This window comes from Muntiacus reevesi, chromosome 20 (assembly GCF_963930625.1).
Source record: "Muntiacus reevesi chromosome 20, mMunRee1.1, whole genome shotgun sequence".
Classification (NCBI taxonomy): Eukaryota; Metazoa; Chordata; class Mammalia; order Artiodactyla; family Cervidae; genus Muntiacus; species Muntiacus reevesi.
In genome coordinates, this window is record NC_089268.1 from 20,303,959 (window position 1) to 20,316,215 (window position 12,257).

The 12,257-nt window shown below is 37.2% G+C and overlaps 1 protein-coding gene across 2 annotated transcripts in view; it reads left to right on the forward strand.

Annotated features, from left to right (window-relative positions):
* The window catches only part of RUNX2 (RUNX family transcription factor 2), a 231,878-nt gene that overhangs the window by 46,160 nt on the left and 173,461 nt on the right, over positions 1–12,257 (forward strand). The gene's annotated exons all lie outside the window — the stretch shown is intronic.

Genomic DNA, 12,257 nt, shown 5'->3' on the forward strand with positions numbered 1-12,257 from the left:
TGCTTACATTGTTTAAAATAGCAACTTATTTGATTATTTCCTCTGTGGATTGTAGTTGAGTCCTCTGTTAATTTCGTGTTTAGGTCTCTTCAACCTCCCCAACACTTAAATACTTGCCAAATAAAAGTTTCAAAAGAATAAATATGTTTAGGATGTAAAAGCTCACCATAATGTGTAAATCAAGGCTCAGTTCATTGGCGAACAAAGTGTAGACTTTAAGGGAAAATAACAGAGAAAATTGTCATAATTTCTTAAAAAGGAAGACTGGTTTATAAAATCGTTGAAAAACCCTTTCAAGTACATTAGCAAGAAAATAGAAAATTAAGAGAAATACTAATATTAGATCTACAGAAATACAACCCAAAGGAAATAATTTCAATTAAAATTATCTTCAATCAGTGTTACCATACTGATATTTTCATGGGAGTTTTACCTGCATCATATGGGGACCAGACTTAATCTAGTTTTCAGAACAGTATCCAGACTTTACTCTCAAGCCACTGGAATCTGACCTACATATAATCACACACAATAAGAAAGGTGTCATGGAGAAAAGAAACAGTTAAACAAGGTTCTGGTAGAGGGACCTCAAAATTTCACTCTTAGAAAGTTGTGACGTGCTATTCACAAAGATCTTACCTTTGAAGTCACATGAATTATCTTAATGTTCCTACCTCCTGGAATCTGTTAAAATCTATTTTAAAAATTCGACTTAGCTGTAATTTTGTTTGTAGTTTGAGAGCATTCCTGTCCACAAAGGGTCAAAAATACTTTGCATTCAATTAATATCAAAGAGCCTCAGTTATCAATACTACTAAAGTATCTTCATTATAACAAAGCTAAAACAATGACACCAGTGCCGATAATAAGATGTTGATGACTACCAGCTTTCAGAAAAATACGTGATTTCCAAACATGTGGAGAAAACACACCAGGAGACCAAACTGAATTCATCACACCACAAAAAAGTCGTCATCCGTTGACCAAAGCCATTAAAGGAAAAAAGAGCATCGCTACTGTAGATTTTTACATTCCTCTGGAATATTAACCTTAATATAGACTCATTAATGCAAACAAAAGGGTATATATCTAAGCAGAAATACCTCTTGGCACCTTAAAAGATGGCTAGATTAGTTTGGTAAGAGAAGAAGCCCTAATCCTCCAAATAATAGCAGAGGCCATGCATACTATGGAACCATCTCTGTGAGAAAGTGACTTCTCCTCCTGTGAATGCCATGAAATAGTTCACTTTAGGTGACCTGCAAATTCTTAACTCTTTTGTGACCCATGACTCTTAATTATTTATTGGGATGCTTGTGGAGCCTTTTTCTTTATCATTTTATCAATTATTTCATCCTTTGCTTAATTTGCTTTTCTAGTGTTTATGTAGTCACCATGGAAATAAACTGGGTAAGACTGCATATTGTTTAGAATTCCACATTGTAATTGTTGCTATAGTCAATTAATTTCCTTATACCAAGAACAGGTTTTCAGTGGCAATCTCAGAGTTACCTTGTTTTAATCTTAGAAGAAGTTCCGACCAAAACAGTTATTGAGTTCCATGGTACCTGGGAAAATCATTTTGTATGTTGGGGGATCAGTTTTCATAAGTGTAAAATAAGGCAATCAAGCCAAGTAAAATACAATCTTGTAGCCCTAAAATTCTGTGCTTCTTTTAAATAGAAATGACCAAAAGATGGATCTTAAAGGTGTGCAGAATAATTTTAGCTTTCATATTTATGCTTCTGAAAATTAACTAACTTTGTCAGACTCCTGCTTTAGGCCAACTTGGATGTTCAACTATGTGCATTTTAAAAGACCAACAGGGAAAGGTATATATTAATCAAATATATTGATACACTGGAGGAGGTATAGCACATAATTATTCATAGTGTAATCAAATTGGCTTCTCAAACCTTCCAATTATATTGATATATTTCAAAGTAGGAAGAGGAGCAAAGTGATGAGAGAAGAAATACTAAAAGCAGCTCATAGAACTCTAATCATGATCCATCCTCTTAGGAAACTCACTTGCAGGTTTAACATTCCAGGATCTTTTAAAATTAGTGCTTGGCTGCTAGAAAATGATCATGTTTTCAAGACTCCAATGGGAAGAGAATCAGAGAATATCAGGGTTTCATCGGGCCCCTGACCTCTCTAGACTTATGGAAACTTAAGTTGCTCTGTTCCCATAGAATCTAATATATAATACCTCTTGTATTGGAAACAAACAACTTTTACATTTCTACCTTTGAAAATAGGGTCTATTTGTTGAGAGTTAGTAATAGGTGCTAATTATCTCATTTATTCAGCAATTATTTATAATGGGCCTATAGTGTGTCTGGCACTATTCTGGGAGCAACAGATATAGCAGTGGATAAAACAAAACTGTGCCATCATCAAACTCACATTCTAGAAGGAGTTGGACAATAAGTGAAATGAATACTCAAATTATATAGTATATTAAAAGGCCATTAGTGTTAGAGGTAGAAAATTATACAACAGAGAAGAGATTATGGAATGAGATAAAGCACAGAAGGAATAAGAGAATTGTGGTTTTTATATTGGACTAGCAGGGTAGGGCTCACTGGGGAAGTGCTATTTGAATAATGACTTGAAGAAAGTGAAGGCGGTACCTGTAGATGTTTAAAGAAAGAACATTCCAGACCATGAGAACAACGCACGCGAAGGCCCTGAAGTGGGAACAGGGCTGATAAGTTGCAGGAATGTCCAGAAGGCCACTTTAACTGAAGAAGAGTGACCCAGAAGGAAGAATAACATAATGTCAGGTCATAGAGGAACCAATGAATGACTCTGAAGTGTTCTGAGACACTGGAAAAATGACTTTGCCGTTAACTGAGATGGAAAGGACTGGGGAGAGAGTATCTTGAGTGTATGTACGAGATCAAGAATCCAAGTTTAGGCATAAATAAGTAATGAAGTACAGAGTTTGTATTATCTTTAGCATTTTTTGCTATCCTAAGTTCTTATGAAAGTGAAGGAAAGTTTGTACCTCTTTTAATAATAATTGAATTTCTAGTCCTGCTCACATAATAGAAGCCCATATAGACCTGTCTAATATATGTCAAGGAATATTTTATTTTTGCTTTAAGAAGATGTGAGGAAGAATTCCCTGGCAGTTCAGTGGTTAGGACTCTGTGCTTCCACTACAGGGGTCACAGGTTCAATCCCTGGTCAGAAAACGAAGATCCTGCAAGCACATGGCATGGCCAAAATAAAGAAATAAAAGAAAACAATAATTTTTTTTCAGGGGATGAGGAGAGGGGGTCTATCAATACCTGAAAATAAAGTGGAGAATTCAGTTGAGACCAATATACAGAAACATTCAGTTCCACAAGTTATTTTCATTGAGATATTTAGATGTAAAACTGGATCTAATTCAGGGAATTGAGTAGCTGTCTCCATTTTCTATTATGCATATACATTTATTTTTTTATGAAACGTGGAAGGTGAGCAGAAAATCTGTACAATGAGTGAAATAAACCACAGTATAGCTAATGCAACCTGCTGTTCCTAGCTCACACTCTGAAGCTGGATGCACACGTATATTCACCAAAGAATGCTCAGATCAATTGCTAGTGACCAGGAGTGAAAAGTGAAAGTGTTAGCTGCTCAGCGTGTCTGACTTTCTGCAACCCTGTGGACAGTAGCCCACCAGGCACCTCTGTCCATGGAATTCTCCAAGGAAGAATACTGGAGTGTATGGCCATTTCCTTCTACAGGGGCTCTTCCTGACCCAGGGATAGAACCCAGGTCTCCTGCATTGCAGGCAGAGTCTACCATCTGAGCTGCCAGGGAAGCCCAGTGACCAGGGGTTTATATCAAAAAATTTAACCAAGTTACTTTACTTTTAGTTTTAGTCTTTCATGGACGCAGCAGAAGCTATATTCTCTTTCCAGAGTATACTTGAAACAAACTCATTAACCCCAAAAATATGGGCTTCTATGCCACCCTAATCCTAACACTAAACTTTCCCAGTGGCTCAGCTGTAAAGAATCTGCCTGCGGGAGACCTGGGTTCAGTCCCTGGGTTGGGAAAATCGCTTAGAGGAGGGCATAGCAACCCACTTCAGTATTCATGTCTGGAGAATCCCATGGACAGAAGAGTCTGACGGGCTACAGTCCATGGGGTCACGAAGAGTCGGGCATGGCTAAAGCAACTGAGCACACACATGCCACTTATTAGTATAATAATTTGTATCGAGAATGATATAAACTTCAGAGTTTTATTGTGATGATTGCCTGAAAATATACATAAGGTGTCTGGCACATAATAAGCACTTAATATGTCTTGTTTTTCATTACAACTATTATTACTATTAAGAAGATGGATGACTCAAAAAACCGAGTCTTGAAAAGTGAATAATAGTTGAATAAAAGGAAAAAGGGTAAATTAGGGAAAGGGAGTAACAGAAGCAAAGCCAATGTGTTAGAGGGAATTGCAAGCTGTCCAACACACTGGGATCACGGTGTGTATAAATGGGAGCCAGAAACTTGGGAGGGGACAAATCAGAGAAAGTCTTGGGCATTGTTTTATGGAATTTGGACTTTATCTGATAAAAAAAAATGGAGAAACTTGGAAATATGTATTTTAATGACATTATTAAATTTGTCTGTAAGGAGGTTGGCAGTGATGTGCAAGAAATATTGGAAGGGTGAAAAATTGGAAGAAGTTAATTCAAGAAAGAGATGATATGGGCTAGAGCTATGTCAGTGGACTAGGAAATGATAGAACATGACAGATGGAAGAAATACTAAGGAAGTAGAATAGAGAGGACCAATATATAACTAACTGGTAAGATATCAAGATGGAGGTAAGCCCCAAGAAATAGGATGATTCCAAGTTTTCTCAAGTTACCGAGAGGCAGATTAGTCACGTTAAGTTTAAGGTGACCATACGAAATTGCAGGTAGCTATAAAGCAGTAGCCAACTGGACACTTCAGACAGAATGGTGGAGATAGAAGTCAGAATAAAGTCTGGAGTTCAGGAGGGTAGATGCCGATTGGGAAACAGTAGCACACAGTATGTAGCATTCCACACATGTCACTTAGATGTGGAATTTAGTCCTGTCCCCAGCTTTGGCCTGAAAACGTTCTCCTAAAGGGTCTGTGGACAAAACTGAAGCCAAGAGAGACAATGAAATGCCCAAAAGAGTACACATCGAACAAAGACTGGATTCTAGACACTCACATTCAGTAGGACAGGGAGAGGAAAAACTCCTGAAGTACACTAAGGAAGCAGTGTTGGCATGGAAACCAGGAGAGCTGGGAGTTTCAAAGAGAGATGAACAGTACTAAAATGAGTCAGTTGGATTTAGCCCTTTCAAAACGATGTTTGGCAAAGCAACTCCAATACAGTGGTAGGATTCATAATTTGTGCTGGCGCTCAGTCATGTCCGACTGCAGCCCCATGGACTGTAACCCTCCAGGCTCAGTAGCTCTAGGCAAGAATACAGGAGCAGGTTGCCATTTCCTCTTCCAAGGGATCTTCCTGACCCAAGGATCAAATCCTTAGTCTCCTGGGTCTCCTACATTGGCAGGCAGATTCTTTACCACTAGCGCCACCTGGGAAGCCCCTAGTAGTATATATGGGAAGTCTCTGATGGGATTAGAAATTTGATTGTGGTGACTTGAAAAAGGAAGAGTAGATAAGGAAGTCGATAATTCAACTGTGTTATTCTTTCCAAAAACTTGGACAGTGAAGAAGCAAGAGGGTATCTAGAGAAATATTTGAGGTCACAGAATAGATTTTTTTAAGTTCAGGTCCTTGAGTTTGCTCACAAACTTTGGAAGTTGAGCACCTGATGTAGAGGAGGGACAATGGCAAAAATATCTGAGACAAAGGTGATAGTAGAACCTGGAAGCAATGGGAAAGTGTTTTTTTTTTTTTAATTTTATATTGGAGTATAGTCAATTACCAATGTTGTGATAGTTTCAGGTGCACAACAAGGGAACTCAGCCATACATATACATGTATCCAGTCTCCCCCACACTCTCCTCTAAACAGGAAGGTGTTTTTCTTTCTTTCTTTCTTTCTTTTTTTTTTTTTTGAACTTTTTATTTTGTACTGGGGCACTCCAGTACTCTTGCCTGGAAAATCCCATGGATGGAGGCACCTGGTGGGCTGCTGCCCATGGGGTCTTGAAGAGTTGGACACAACTGAGCGACTTCACTTTCACTTTTCACTTTCACGCATTGGAGAAGGAAATGGCAACCCACTCCAGTGTTCTTGCCTGGAGAACCCCAGGGACGGGGGAGCCTGGTGGGCTGCCGTCTATGGGGTTGCACAGAGTCGGACACGACTGAAGTGACGTAGCAGCAGCAGCAGCATACTGATAGTTTCAGGTGAACAGCTAAGGGATTTAGCCATGTATATACATGCATCCATTCTCTCCCAAACTCCCCTCCCATCCAGGCTGCCACATTCAGCAGAGTTCCATGTACTATACAATAGGTCTTTGTTATACATTTTAAAGATAGCAGTGTGTACGTGTCCATCCCAAACTCCATTAACTGCCCCTTCCCCCCAGCAACCATAAATTCTAAACAGGAAGTTTCTTTTTTAATTTATATTTTTATTGAAGGATAATTGCTTTACAGAATTTTGTTCTTTTCTGTCAAATCTCAACATGAATCAGACACAGGTATACATATACCCCCTCCCCTTTGAACCTCCCTCCCCTCTCCCTTCCCATCTCACTCCTCTAGGTTGATACAGAGTCCCTGTTTCCTGAGCCATAGATACAGCAAATTCCTGTTGGCTATCTATTTTACATATGGTGATGTCAGTTTCCATGTTACTCTTTCCATACATCTCACCCTCTCCTCCCCTCTCCCTATGTCCATAAGTCTATTCTCCACGTCTATTTCTCCATTGCTGCCCTGTAAATAAATTCTTCAGTACCATTTTTCTAGATTCCCTATATACGTGTTAGAATATGATATTTATCTTTCTCTTTCTGACTTACATCACTCTGTATAATAGGTTCTAGGTTCATCCACCTCATTAGAACTGACTCAGATGTGTTCCTTTTTATGGCTGAGTAATATTCCATTGTGTATATGAAGTACAACTTCCTTATCCATTCATCTGCCAATGGATATCTAGGTTGCTTCCATTTTCTAGCTCTTGTAAAATAGTGCTGCAGTAAATAACTGGATGCATGTGTCTTTTTCAGTTTTGGTTTCCTCAGGGTATATGCATAGGAGTGGGATTGCTGGGTCATGTGGGGTTTTATTCCTAGTTTTTTAAGGAATCTCCATTCCGTCTTCCATTGTGGCTGTATCAATTTACATTGCCACCAACAGTGCAAGACCATTCCCTTTTCTCCACACCCTCTACAGCATTTATTGTTTGTAGACTTTTTGATGATGGCCATTCTGACCAGTGTGAGGTGCTATCTCATTGTAGTTTTGATTTGCATTTCTCTAATAATGAGCAATATTGAGCATCTTTTCATGTATTTGGTAGCCATCTGTACACCGTTTTGGGGGAAATGTCAATTTAGGGCTTTCCCCACTTTTCAATTGGGTTGTTTGTTTTTCTGATATTGCATTTTATGAGCTGCTTGTATATTTAGGAAATTAATCCTCTGTCAGTTGTTTCATTTGCTGTTATTTTCTCCCATTCTAGGCACTGTCTTTTCACCTTGCTTATAGTTTCCTTTGCTGTGCAAAGGCTTTTAAGTTTAATCAGGTCCCACTTGTTTACTTTTGTTTTTATTTTCCTTACTCTAGGAGGTGGGTCATAGGGGATCTTGCTTTGATTAATGTCATCGGGTGTTCTGCCTATGTTTTCCTCTAAGAGTTTTATAGTTTCTGGTCTTACATTTAGGTCTTTAATACATTTTGAGTTTATCTTTGTGTATGGTGTTAGGAAGTATTCTAATTTCATTCTTTTACATGAAGCTGTCCAGTTTTCCCAGCACCATTTATTGAAGAGACTGTCTTTGCCCCTTTGAATATTCTTGACTCCTTTGTCAAAAATAAGGTACCCATAGGAGTGGATTTATTTCTGGGTTTTTTATCTTGTTCCATTGGTCTGTATTTCTGTGTTTGTGCCAGTGCGATACTGTCTTGATGACTGTAGCTTTGTAGTATAATCTGAAGTCAGGAAGATTGATTCCTTGAGTTCCATTCTTCTTTCTCAAGACTGCTTTGGCTATTTGGAGTCTTTTTTGTTTCCATATGAATTGTGAAATTTTTTGTCCTAGTTCTGTGAAAATGCTATTGGTAGTGATAGGGATCGCATTGAATCTATAGATTGCGTTCGGTAGGATAGTCATTTTGACAATATTGATTCTTACTATCCAGGAACATGGAATATCTCTCTGTCTGTTTATGTCATCTTTGATTTCTTTCATTAGTATCTTGTAATCTTCTGTGTACAGTTCTTTTGTCTCCTTAGGTAAGTTTATTCCAAAATATTTTATTCTTTTTGTTGCAATGGTGAATGGGATTGATTCCTTAATTTCTCTTTCTGATTTTTCATTGTTAGTATATAGAAATGCAAGTGATTTCTGTGTATTGATTTTGTATCCTGCAACTTTGCTAAATTTATTGATTAGCTCTAGTAATTTTCTGATACTATCTCTAGGGTTTTCTATATACAGTATCATGTCATCTGCAGACAGTGAGAACTTTACTTCTTCTTTTCCAATCTGGATTCCTTTTATTTGTTTTTCTTCTCTGATTGCTGTAGCCAGGACTTTCAGAACTACGTTGAATAATAGTGGTGCATGTGGAAACCCTTGTCTTGTTCCTGATCTTAAGGGGAATGCTTTCAGTGTTTCACCATTGAGAATAATGTTTGCTGTAAGCTTATCATATATGGCCTTTACCACATTGAGGTAGGTTCCTTCTATGCCCATTTTTTGGAGAGTTTTAATCATAAATGGGTGCTGAATTTTGTCAAAGGTTTTTTCTGCATCTATTGAGATTATCATATGGTTTTTATCTTTCAATTTGTAAATATGGTGTATCACATTGATTGTTTTGCATATATTGAAGAATCCTTGCATTCCTGGAATGAACCCAACTTGATCACAGTATATAAGCTTTTTGATGTGTTGCTGAATTCTGTTTGCTAAAATTTTGTTGAGGATTTTTGCATCTATATTCATCAGTGATATGGGCCTGTAGTTTTCTTTTTTTGTGTTGTCTTTGTCTGAGTTTGGTATCAGGGTAAGGGTGGCCTCATAGAATGAGTTTGGAAGTGTTCTTTCCTCTGCAATTTTTTGAAAAAGTTTTAGAAGGATAGGCATTAGCTCATCTCTGAATGCTTGATAGAATTCTTCTGTGAAGTCATCTGGTCCTGGGCTTTTGAGAGATTTTTTTTTATCACAGCTTCAATTTCAGTGCTTGTAATTGGGTTGTTCATAATTTCTGTTTCTTCCTGGTTCAGTCTTGGAAGATTGAACTTTTCTAAGAATCTGTCCATTTCTTTCACGTTATCCACTTTATTGGCATATAGTTGTTCATAGTAGTCTCTTATACTCCTTTGTATTTCTGGATTGTCTGTTGTAATCTCTCATTTTTCATTTCTAATTTTGTTGATTTGATTCTTCTCTCTTTTTTTGATGAGTCTGGCTGAAAGTTTGTCAATTTTGTTTGTCTTCTCAAAGAACCAGCTTTTAGTTTTACTCATTTTTACTGTTGTTTCTTTCATTTCTTTTTCATTTATTTCTGCTCAGATCTTTATGATTTCTTTCCTTCTTCTAATTTTGGGTTTTTGTTCTTCTTTTCCCAGTTGTTTTAGGTGTAAAGTTAGGTTGTCTATTTGATGATTTTCTTGTTTCTTGAAGTAGGATTGTACTGCTATAAACTTCCCTCTCAGAACTGCTTTTGCTGCATCCCATAGGTTCTGAGTTGTCGTGTTTTCATTGTCACTTTTTTCTAGAAATCTTTTGATTTCCCATTTGATTTCTTTAGTAACATGTTGGTTATTTAGAGACATATTGTTTAATCTCCATGTGTTTGTGTTTTTTTACAGTTTTTTTTCTTGTAATTGATATCTAGTTTAATAGCATTGTGGCTGGAGATACAAATTCAATTTTCTTAAATTTACTGAGGTTTAATTTGTGACCCAAGATGTGGTCTAGCCTAGAGAATGTTCCATGTGCACTTGAGAAGAAGGTGTATTCTTCTGCATTTGGATGGAATGTCCTGAAGATATCAATGAAATCCATCTCGTCTAATGTATCATTTAAGACTTGTGTTTCCTTATTAATTTTCTGTTCTGATGATCTGTCCGTTGATGTGAGTGGGGTGTCAAAGTCTCCCACTATTATTGTGTTACTGTCAATTTCACCTTTAATGTCTGTTAATGTCTGTCTTATGTTTTGAGGTGCTCCTATATTGGGTACATAGATATTTACAATTGTTAGGTCTTCCTCTTGAATTGATCCCTTGATCATTATGTAGTGTCCTTCCTTATCTCTTGTAATTTTCTTTATTTTAAGGTTTACTTTGTCTAATATGAGGATTGCTACTCCAGCTTTCTTTTGCTTCCCCCTTGCATGGAATATATTTTTCCATCCTCTCACTTTCAGTCTATATGTGTCTTTAGGTCTGAAGTGGATTTCTTGTAAACAGCATATATATGGGTCTTCTTTTTTTGTCCATTCAAGCCTATCTGTGTCTTTTGGTTGGAGCAATTAATCTGTTTACATTTAAAGTGACTATTGATGCATATGTTCCTATTGCCATTTTCTTAATTGTTTGGGGTTAGATCTTTTTCTTCTTTTGTATTTCTTAACTATGTAAGTCCCTTTAACATTTGTTGTAAAGCTTGTTTGGTGGTACTGAATTCTCTTAATTTTTGCTTGTCTGAAAAGCTTTTTACTTCTCCATCAGTTTTAAATGAGATCCTTGCTGGGTACAGTAATCTTGGGTGTAGATTTTTCCCTTTCAGTACTTTGAATATATCCTGCCATTCCCTTCCAACCTGCAGAGTTTCTGCTGAAAGATCACCTGTTAAAGGTATAGGGTTTCCCTTGTATGTTGTTTGTTGTTTTTTCCTTGCTGCCTTTAATTTTCTTTCTTTGTATTTAGTCTCTGTTAGTTTGATTAGTATGTGTCTTGGCATATCTCTCCTTGGGTTTGTCATGTATGGGACTCTTTGTGTCTCTTGGACTTGATTGACTATTTCCTTTTCCATGTTGGGGAAATTTTCAACTATAATCTCTTCAAAAATTTTCCCATACCCTTTCTTTTTCTCTTCTTCTGGGACCCCTATAATTTGAATGTTGGAACATTTGATATTGTCCCAGAGGTCTCTGAGACTATCCTCAGTTCCCTGCATTCTTTTTACTTTATACTGCTCTTCAGAAGTTATTTCCATTATTTTATCTTCCAGCTCACTAATTTGTTCTTCTGCTTCAGATATTCTGCTATTGATTCCTTCTAGAGTATTTTTAATTTCAGTAATTGTGTTGTCTGTGTATGTTTATTCTGTAATTCTTCTAGATCTTTGTTAATTTATTCCTGCATTTTCTCCCTCTGTTTTCAAGGTTTTTGATCATGTTTATATCATTATTCTGAGTTCTTTTTCAGGTAGTTTGCCTATTTCCTCTTCATTTATTTGGACTTATGTGTTTCTAGTTTGTTCCTTCATTTGCATAGTATTTCTCTGCCTTGTCATTTTTTTTTTTTAAACTTATTGTGTTTGAGGTCTCCTTTTCCCAGGCTTCAAGGTTGAATTCTTTCTTCCTTCTGGTTTCTTCCCTCCTAAGGTTAGTCCAGTGGTTTGTGTAAGCTTTGTATAGGGTGAGATTTGTGCTGAGTTGTTCTTGCTTTTGTTTATTTTTCCTCTGATTTGCAAGGCTGAGTGAGGGAGTAATCCTGTCTGCTTATGATTGGGTTTGTATTTTTGTTTTGTTTGTTGTTTAAATGAGCACAGGGTGCTACCGGTGATTGGGTGTGGCCAGTCTTGTATTCCAGTGGTTTCCTTTGTGTGAGTTCTCACTATTTGATACTCCCTAGGGTTAGTTCCAAGTCTATGCCCCAACCAGTAATGCTGAAGAAGCTGAAGTTGAATGGTTCTATGAAGACCTACAAGACCTTTTAGAACTAACACCCCAAAAAGATGTCCTATTCATTATAGGGCACTGGAATGCAAAAGTAGGAAGTCAAGAAACACCTGGAGTAACAGGCAAATTTGGCCTTGGAGTACAGAATGAAGCAGGGCAGAGGCTAATAGAGTTTTGCCAAGAGAATGCACTGGTCATAGCAAACACC